We start from the raw sequence: 10,596 nt of genomic DNA, 5'->3' as shown, positions 1-10,596 counted from the left end.
CATGCTCAGAATTCAGAACAAGCAAATCTCAAATCATCTTTCCCTATTGAAAAGACTGAGAATGCCATTAATCAGGACCGGCCCACCAATAGAACATTGTCTAATAAGAGTCAACGTGTTTTCATGAGAAATAAAGTATTAAAATATAAAATAATATTGTCCATCTACGGATGTTGCTGCACCATTTGTGTTCAAGTATCCATCGACCGATTTCCATATTGTAGTTCTTTATTGATCCTATATAATTCTTTAATCCTAATGGAAAAATGTAGTTTTTTGTTGCCAAGTTGTGTGGCAGCACAATATACATAATGTATACATTTTGTAATATTTATCGTACAGCAGTGTGCTATTGGTCTGTTGACATACTACCCGCTTGGCTTCCTCTACTATCGTTGCGGTTGTGCCGGTTGAAATGATATCCAGAGCGCGGACATCAAACACCCGAGGTTGGCTGAGTTATGGCGCATCGAGAACAAAAAGGGGGCAGGCGGAGCGGGGGTGATGCTTAAGGGGAGGGATGGAAAAAGTGGGAGAAGGAGATAGATGACGCAGACGTGAGGACAAGAAGCCTGGCCGCCGCATCATTTTTGTCAGGGCTTTGCCTCAGTCATGCAGCAGGTAGCAAGCAGGCAGGACATCGCAACAGTTGTGGGTTGATTGTCTTGATCGTAAATGTTAAATCAGTTCAATCATTACGACAGTGAAGTCTGAAATCCTGCAGTGAGTCACGAGGTGACTTAGCTGCTACGTTGTGGAATTTCCGCCCCACGTATGTTAAACTCGGCCTTTGCGTCCTGAAAATGATGAACAACCCGCGCATATTTGGTTATCCGCACTTCCTCGAGAGTTGCAGATGGTGCTATTCGTCTTCATCCATCCGCTCAATTTGCAGGCCGGCAAACATCTGCGAGAAAGATCAAGTGAGCAAAACAATCGAGATGCGTCGACTACATTGTCGCCGTCACACCCGCGGCAAAGAAACGGGACTAAACGTTTGCATTTTTCATTGCCAGAGAAACCCGAACGGACACGCTGACAAATTATGCGCGGCAATCGAATCTGCTCGTGTGGCGGCCTACCGGTACGAAAATGATACTTTATTGTCACGTTAAACATGTAACTTGGGTTTAATATAGAAACATGAAAATATTAGGTTTGGGTCGTATGACAGGTTATAGCCGTCAACAAAATAGCAGTCCGCCAACAGAATCAAACAGCGGTGTGTTGAAACGTCAGTTAAGAGCAGACGAGCGAGGAAGAGTGGGCCCAGTGTGCGCCGGGCGTGTGCACATGGCCTGCGGCACGCCCACGTTCACAGTTTGGCCACATTGTATCGCCGTAATTGATAATAAACAGGTCTCGGAGCGAGGGGTGGGGGTTTATTGCTTTTCCAGTCTTGTTAATTCAGAAACCAAATGCATTGGTTATTTCCTTCCTGGTTTAAGTGGGGCTTACCTTGGCCGCTTCCACGAGCATACCTCTGTTAATGGCCACCGCCTCTCGCAGCTCTGTCAATACCAGAGACGGAAATCAGGTGGTCGTCGCTTGGTTCAATAGGAGATGATTGTGTGACTTGGAATTTACAGTCAGTTATAGTAATGCAGTTCAAAGTTCCAAGTAATAATTCTGCTGATATTTTTAGTGTAGCCCAACAACGGGATTTTCCGTTGACTGTTAGCATTAGCGCCAAAGAGGGGAGGCGGACGGGGGCGGGACGGGAGCCGGCAGCGAATTCTTGTCCAAACATTCTGCACGCGGATTTGTATTCATTGCACCCCTGCTGCTATTGATATCATTACGCGGGGTGCACATGCTGAGAGGCGGGGGCCGGGACTGGCAACGCGGAGGTCACGGAGCTCCAGGCCCTAACGAGAAGTGACACTGGCTCCAGGTCGGCCAAGCATCCACCGGATTTCAATGGGAGCCGCACTCTCCCAGTCAGCGAATTAGATCAAAGATCATTACCTGCTAATCAAAACACATGAGCGTAAGGGGCTTCCCCTCTGGATCTCGAGCTGGAGACAAAGGGCGAGACGGCACCGGCTACTGGAATGGACGGACATTCATGCGCCCACCCCCACTTCCCCCTACCCTTCGAATATCCCAGATGTATTAAATCAATTTTCGGGTAAACTTCATGTTTACACCAACTCTTGTTTGTATTCGGAGCTTCGTTCACATGGGATCCTTCAGGGGATCTCATTATCCGTTCCCATGGTCTGTAGTCGCTTTATGGTTGCGTAGGTCAGCGCCTGACAGCTCGCAACCAGAAGACATGATGATGATGTCGGACTTAGTAAAATGACTGAAGAAAAATCCCAGATACTTTGGCGACCCATGTAAGTCTCATCCCAAGAACTTTGGGATGCGGCAACTTCCATACATTCCCGTCAACTGCCGCTCCAGGCAGAAGTGCGCTAAGGGGGTGGCCGAAAATGGCCGCCGCCCCCAAGCCGAGGCCTGCGTCTTGAAATGTCAAAGCCTCTCAGTCAACATGTGACACAGCGAGAGTGAGAGAGTACAAAGAGGGCGGGGGTGGAGGGGGGGGGGGGTGAGGGGGTGTTTTGCTGCCGCTGTACCGAAGTCTCCGTGGCCCATTAATCGTTTGTTTGAGTTTCCGCCCCAGCGAGCATGTCATGTCTCCATTAGAGAGGGTTTGTTTCTTCTTCCTGTCCGCCTCTTGGCAGCAGGGGGCTCTCATACATCTCATTTGGCAGCGCGCTGCCGTCTGGTGCCAGGAGGACTGTCCTGTGCGTGTCTTTGTGCATGCGTGCGTGCAAACTTTACCGTTTTCAGGCTGCTCATCCTCTGCGCATAAACATCCGTGCGCTCCGAGGGCGCCCATGCCAGCGCGACGGGGCGCTCGGAGCAAATCAGACGGGATAGACTGTTGTCCTGTTGCTTAAGTCTTCTGACTGACTTCTTGTATTATCCCTAATTGGATTAGGTTGCCGAGTAGTGTCTGTTTTTGCTCGGCCGATGTATGGGATAATGAGCAAGAGCAATACATTTGAAATTGTTGCTGACATCTTGCTAATTTAGAAAAAATAACAGAATGACACGGCAAAGCAACAACTGGAAAAAACACAAAGGCGGAGTTAATAGTCCACGTTTTGCAGCTAATTAGGACTGGATTAGTGTTGCTAACTGGTTGCCAGTACTTTCTCTAAAACAGTGGTTCAGAACCGGTATATTATTTCTTTACCGCAAACAATGTATCGTGTCCGACAGAACAATGAAATTATTTTCCTCTTGATGGCAATTAAACTGTGTATCCACTTTTAACCTTAGGAAACGTGTGAAGGCTTCATTTCCCGAAGCTCGTCTATTCAACTGAATTTGCCGCCCCAAACGCAACATTCCAGCCAGTCTGCCGACGTACTTACTGGGCTCTCTCCGTTGTGGCAGCTGACCCTCGCAGCCACGGCCTATCTTGATGTTAGTTCGACCCCCGACCCAAGATTATGCCGTAGACATCAGCCTGCTGACCTGTCAAATGGGGCCCCTTTTATTCCCGTGACCCGCGGATCCTTCGCCTTTATACTGAAATATGGCTGCCGAGCCTACAGAAGGCAGCCAATTAGGAGAGCGGAATCAGGGTGGCACAATGAGGCGAGACTAATAGAGTCCTCTTTATCTGCCGCCCGCCCGTCTGCCTGCCTGACTGCCGGCTCGCGGCATTAATATGCCAAATGATGCTTCTGTTTGCTGGAATCCATGCAGCCGTGCAAAATGAATCTGAACATTCCTGTAGTTTGTTCTGGACTCTCAACACGAACAAAGTTTACAAAGTCTTGAATAGTTTAAATAGTCTTCTCGTCTCGCCTATATAGGGGTATTTTTCTGATTAAAAAGCACATCGCAAAATGTTTTGGAGTAGGGGGATCCTGGAACAGATTACTGGCACTTCCGTTCATTGCAATGGGTGAAGATGCTTTGAGATGAAACGTTGACTAAATTAAAGGCACCACTGCATTAGTTTTAAATTGGCTTTTCGTTTGTGCAGCTCAAGTCCATTTTGTTACTTTCAAATACTTCTTATCAACCGCTAGTATTCCAGATAATGGAAATACAAGGTGCACTTGTACTGCACTTGCATACTTTTCATTGACCTCCCACAAGTCCTTTTAGCTCCAGTTTCTTTCTCTTTACACTTGACTGACTCGGAGCGAGCGTTTGCATCCCCGAGCAGCGTCGGGACGTGGCCGAGGACCTTTGTCTCTGTTTAAAAAATAACACAGACCGCCATCTCCGGAGGTGTTTCCCCTTCAACGATCCATAAGACATTTCGGTTCCATCCTCTCTTCCCCTTCAACGATCCATAAGACATTTCGGTTCCATCCTCTCATGCGGCGTCCCAGAGGGGAGCGAAAGAACGCCACCAAAGGCCGCAGAGTGTCTGTGACATCGGGAAAAACGGGGACAAAATCAATAGCTCACTAAAGTGGAACCATTGTAGCCTGTAAGCGGCAATTTGTCACCTTGTCGTTCTTCAACACCGAAAACATTTCTCTCCCGTTCCTGTTATCTGTTGCGCTTTCCAACCTTTTCACCTGAAATAAACAGTCTTGACCCACTTTTTTTTCCCCTCCCTTTAATCGTATTCCATAATCGAATGAAGAATAACTTGAATTATTCGCCCTTAGCTTCGTGCCGCTACGGCTCCATACGCACTCGCTCGTCCCAAATGTATCTGCGATGTCAGATAAGAGCAACGCGTTGATGAGAAGCAGGCTGAGGTATTTTTACCTCGGGATCCACTTCTGTCCATTGAGCCAGATAATAAAGATGGACTCCAGCAAAGATTACCCGTCGCCCCCCCCCCTGCCAGCCCGCTTCATTTTTCACTGCACTCTTACTTGAGCTCGAGGTACTTTGTTAAGTACTTGTTAAGTGTGTTTTCCCTCTGTGTACATAAACATCGCCCGGGTAATGGCGCACATGAAGAAGACGTCAAGGTGTCAGCTTAGTGACAATCGCGTGGGCCTTATTGCGGCGGTTGCGGCATCGTCTGAAACACTTAGCGGAAGCGTAAAAAAAGCTAGCTCCATTTTTGGATTTTATGGACGTGAATCGTTTTCCTCATTAAGGAATTCCCCGCAGTTGGTCTCTCTGCAAATTACACTTAGAGGCTCTCGAATCAAAGCGTACAGTACGAGCAGTTTTCTTCTGCGCTTTGGCACCTCCGGAACTTCAGAGCGCGACGGAAAGGTCGAGGGGGAAAGTGAAAGAGTTGAAATGGTGTCAGCGCTTAACCTTGACCTTGGGATAGCATTTTTCTAAACGTGTGTGTGTGCGCGACTGCAGCTGCCCGACTCGCCACTTCACAGAGTGTTTAGATTTTCCGAGAGGTCTTCATCTCCCCCGCGCTCGGGGTCCTCTCCGTGTGAGTTTATACAGCCAGCAAGAGCGCTCACGCACACACACACACACAACGCGTGACCCAGCGTAAGCCTCACACCGAGTCAGTGGAGGGAGCGTCCTGTCACACACTCATCCATCTCGGCTGCGTTCGGGGCCAAAGCCGGGCCGAGTTGTTCTCTCCCTGACAGCCTAAACACAACAGAAGTGGGTTACCTACAGTCTCGTAGGGAATCTCCAGAACAAAAGAATGCATAAACAATGCTTAGCTAGCAGAAGTACACCGAGCTATGAATGTCATGGGAAATTCTGTAACTATAACTCTGACCTGGCTGTTGGGAGAAAAAGAAAAAAACTAGAAAGTAGGAAACAAAGAAATAATAGAGGCTAGGCTAACTATTAGCATACCTGCTAATTTCACTAGGGTCAAAACAACCAATCGTTTCCCCATTTGCGCCAGCTTCATCGAGCTTCCCGATTGGCTATTCTTACATGGCTCGCATCCACAGACCCGATTATCATGGCCAGTGTCCGTCTGTTGCCCTATCAGCCAGCTCGAGCCATGACTGTGTCCTTTCAGACTCATCCATCTTGATAGGGGGCCCTGTTCAGATACTAAGCCACGGGGTGTCTTCCACTCTGTTACTGTCATCTGTCAACTTTCAACTTTCAATGTTTGCTTTTCTCCTGCATGACATTTACATGCACCAGCTCAACAAATGGACAATGGCATGAAAAGTAGAAGAAGTCAAATCTACTCCTACGCATCTTACTTGAGCTCATTTCAGACAGCATCAAAATATGTATTTGCAGTAAATACAGCCGCCCATACGTCTGCCCCCTAGTGGCAAGGAGCAGCAATGGATTAATTACAAACTGCACAAACTGTTTATTTTTTAAATGGATCTCTAGGTCAAATTCTCTTTGAGTGACTGCGCTCTTGTGTTTTTGTTGCTTCATCTTGTAAAAGGGCACCAAGAGCCAGTTTGTTTCTCAAGTGCGAGACCACCAGCATTATATCACTTGAGCCTTTCCCAGCAGACAGCCTCACACGCACACACACGCACGTGCACACACATAAAAGTGTGACCTTTTTCACATGCATAGATAAAAAGTCGTTACAAAAACCAAACAACCTGTCAGGGATAAGATAAAAAGAGAACAGCTGATTTACAGACACATAACGTTTGGCAATTCACAACTTTTTGTCACAGCTCACATATTAATTCTATGAACCTCAATCAAATCACTTATTTGTGATTTTGTACGTGTCCATCATCGATTCATCGGAAGAATAATCGATAGGTTAATCGTTTATTTATTTTGTAAAATAAATATTTGACACACCCACTTCAGTTGCTTTTTTTTTTGTCCTCTTCAAATAACCCGGCTCATCTGACAATAAGAAAAAAAAAGCCATACGAGTCTGAGAGAAGTCAGCGGTGAAATATTGAGTGTTTATCTCCTCCAGGGCCCAGGTGCCTCATTTCTTCGGACCCCAATGACCGTGCGGGTCGCAACACAAGCCCCTCCCCAATGATGTTTTCACTTTTATCGATGGCATCAAGTCACACGTGGACCTCTGTGGAGGCTCGGCGCAAAGGGCAAAGGCGGTGTGGTGCTGGCGAGGGGGCGGAAAGGGGGGGGGGCGGGATAGATCGCGTGGGTCCGACCGCTGGCACGCAGTCGGACCGCTGAGCCTCTTAGAACATCATGCAGACACCTCGCATTTAGGCGGATCGATAAGTTACCGCAAGCGACTCGGAGAGCCTCTTGGGGATCGCTCATATTGATTCAGCGCTCACAGTTTGTTGCCTTTTTCTGTCCTGGAAGCGGATATCATTGTGATGATATGCAGCAGATATACGTATATATGTAAAAAAAAAGACTCTACGCCTCAAATGCCAAGTCTTTTGTGATAGATCAATCATTTCAAAATTTTTGACGCCGTTCATGTAGCCCTGGGGTTTCATGCCTCAAATCGGCCTACACCACAAAAATACGATGCAATATAATTTTATACTGTAATCACGCAGTATTAAAATCAATCAAGCAAAGCTATCTGGATCAATTGTCTTGAAACCTCCTCAACAACATCGTTGGCAATCGCCTTGGCGTTGTAAGCGGCACGCATGAAAAGTCAACTTACTGTTCCCAAATGTGAAGGCCCCATACAGCTGCCTTGAGACGTATTGACCACGCCGTCCCCAAAGGCACAGTGGAACAACATGGGCTTGTTGCACTTCCACCCTCTGGTTCAGTTCCTCAGCGGGAGAGGTATTGATCCGGCAGCGGTGACTGAAAACCCCCATTGAGTCGATGGAGGACCCGACTCAAGTCAGACTTCAGCTGATGATTTTAGGACTTGGGTTTGTTTGGCTAAATCTTATTAAAGATTGGACTTGACTTTGACGTGGTTCATCTTGCTACATTTCTTCGGTATATGCATGGTTGACTGTGGTCCATCTTCATTTAATCTGAGCTATTATTTATTTTAACGCACTAGATTTTTGAAGGAGTTAGCCAAATACTGTCCGGTTCTAATAAGAATCCCCATAATTTTATTTTTACCTCTTGGCCATCGCAGCTGTCAGTCTTGTAGTCCGTTTCAATTGGTCAATACTTGAGTTTCTTTCTCTGCATGAAAAGAAACTACCAACGAAATAACTCATGGTCTAAAAATCATGCTGTCTATCACAAGTCAGAGCAAATTTTCCCTTGGTCAACTTCCATAAAGCTTTCAAGTTGGGCAGGTCGGCAGTCCTGTACATAAAAAAAATGTGCTGCTTATACAGTACTTGCACTATGTCAAGACACTGTTGGGATCTTCCCATGGACAAAGCGGGTAGCGATGTTTAAAGTGAAAGAAACCAGTGCAGTCCTTCAGATCTCACAGGACTGACATTAAGTCTAAATGTGTTCCATATGGAGCAAACGTCAACCCCAGGTGGATGTGAGCAAGAGTTGTTTTCTCCTGGCTCGGTTCGTACCTGTAATTCCCACAGACTAGGCCAGAAAGGCTTGGAGCCTGCTCGGGGTGTCTTATCAGCTCTAATGATGCCTTAGATGGAGGCCGTGTTTCAACTTTGACATTGAAATGCTGACGGTCGACGCTGCAAATGCTGCTCGACGAAGACGGATGGGATTTTCACAGTGTTGACCATTTATTCAAATCCGATGTCTATTTTTTGACTGAAAGTAAAAACTGCATCTACGTTTTATTCAATAAAGCACATCTTTTAATTGGATCAGATTGCTGTGGAACAATATTTCACCTGATCCAAATGGTTTAGGTTGTCATAAATTAATTTAGAGCTGGCATTGATCCCTGTAGAATATGCCTCAGCGCTTTAACAACCATCAGGGAATACCGGCAAGACCTCTCCTCATATCATATGACAGACCCATAGTGTGTATTTTTAACCCTAGCAAGTGCAATAATCAATTGGTTGCAGTTTTATTTGGTGTGCATAATTGACAACGCTGCGAGCAGGGTTCGAACCTGCGCGGGAAGATCCCATTGGATTTCGAGTCCAACGCCTTAACCTCTCGGCCATCGCAGCTGCGATTGTTTTCATTCCGCTGCTGTACAGGACTACCCTTAAGACTTTTTGATCTACCATGATCCTGGTACCTTGAACAATTAGACAAGAGCAGAAACTTGAAACGTAAAAACTTAAGTGTATTTACCGATAAAAAGAAATACTCAAGTTTGTAACACAGTGTAGTGCTTTGCTTCTCACTCTGTCATCACTGTAACATCCCTGTCTGATTCTCCCGGAGGACGCCCCCACCCCCACCGCCTCCTTAACGCCCCCCGTCCCTCAGGATTCCAGCCAGGAGTGGTGCTGAAAGACTGAACGTGGGAGATGGAAAGGTCTTTGCTTCCATTTCAGCGCTCCCGTCCCAGAGGTTGCGTCTGCCAGCTGCTGAGGCAAAGAGCGCCTGCCCCTGCACAGATGTAGCTTTCCCATTAGCTTGACGCATGTCTCTGTTGATACGGCGGACATCTTTACAGGAACCAGAAAATGCGTTATCTGATGGAGGGACCATTTCACATCGAACCCATAGCCAGCCGGACGGCAAGACCCGATCCGGGAATCAAACACATGTCCTGGAAATAGGCCAGAAACGTGTTTAGAACTTGATTACATCTGCCGCCGTTTTTTCTTCCTGATGCCTCGTTGATTGAGGCCCGACTTTTCAAACATCTTCATTACAAATCTTTGTATTCACCCAGGAAAGATCGTCTCTTTAAAATGATTCCGAAGCCTCCCATGTGGACTTTTCAAACGGCTGTTGATGAGCTAAGCAAAGATGCAACAATGGAAGCAGATGTTTTGGATGAGACGGAATTGATTCTCTGGAAGAAAGAGAAAAAAAGCTCTCTGTGCCGGGAGCTCATCCATCTGCGGTGATCCTCGTTTCAGTACATCTTAATAACGTAATCCCCCTCCCTCGTTTTTCTAGGCCGAGGAATGCTCTTGTTCTTGCACTCTTCTACTTTGTCATACGGGGGCACCCGCTCTTTGATTTGTTTAGCTTCTCTCATTGGAGGCCGACTCGGGCCATGACTCATCATTTCTCTGAAATGATTGAATTTTTTTTCCCTCCCTCCAAAATGTCTCAAGTCTGGCCTACTGAAAGAATCATTACTAAGGGGGGTCTTTCATCCTTCTTTTGGCCCTTTAAGGTTTCAACATATTTCGAGTAGTCCCCAAGAGCATTTCATCATGTTCATTTGGTGGTTTATTTTCTCAATCCTATCTAGTCCTTTCACGCCAGGTAAAGATAGACACTCATTATCCAAATAAACCGGCAGCGTACCTGGACCGGAGTTTCATCCATCTTCCAGGCTCTCTCATTTATTCTCCAACCATTTGTTTCTTGCTGACGTATCAGCAGACTTTCAAACGCTGACCATGATAACTGAAGCCCTGGCCAAAGGTTCCAGCTCCTCCCTTTGAAAAGCTGACCCGTTCTTTAAATGTTTAAAGAGCTTATTGCATCATCGGTCCTCGCCCACACATGCATGTTTAGGTGAGTCGAGGGTGGAGTTGGAGGGGGGGGCTCGCCGGGGGTGGGAGTTGTAATACATCATGTGTTTAAGCAGTGGAGGGGAGGTGGAGGTTGTTCAGGGTTAATGACCGGCTCTCTCTGTGGGCCGTGCCGGCGGTTCTCCGAGAGGATAAGACTGGCGGTGTCGGGGCATCTGGAGTGCCGGGGTCACGT

General features: G+C 46.9%; 1 non-coding gene across 1 annotated transcript; it reads right to left on the bottom strand.

Annotated features, from left to right (window-relative positions):
• Positions 1-8,845: 8,845 nt before the first annotated feature.
• trnas-cga (transfer RNA serine (anticodon CGA)) lies at positions 8,846-8,927 on the bottom strand. The gene has a single exon. It is a non-coding gene; the product is annotated as a tRNA-Ser (tRNA).
• Between the last annotated feature and the right edge of the window lie 1,669 nt (positions 8,928-10,596).

This window comes from Syngnathus typhle, linkage group LG12 (assembly GCF_033458585.1).
Source record: "Syngnathus typhle isolate RoL2023-S1 ecotype Sweden linkage group LG12, RoL_Styp_1.0, whole genome shotgun sequence".
Classification (NCBI taxonomy): Eukaryota; Metazoa; Chordata; class Actinopteri; order Syngnathiformes; family Syngnathidae; genus Syngnathus; species Syngnathus typhle.
This window is presented reverse-complemented; position numbering and strand designations above follow the sequence as displayed.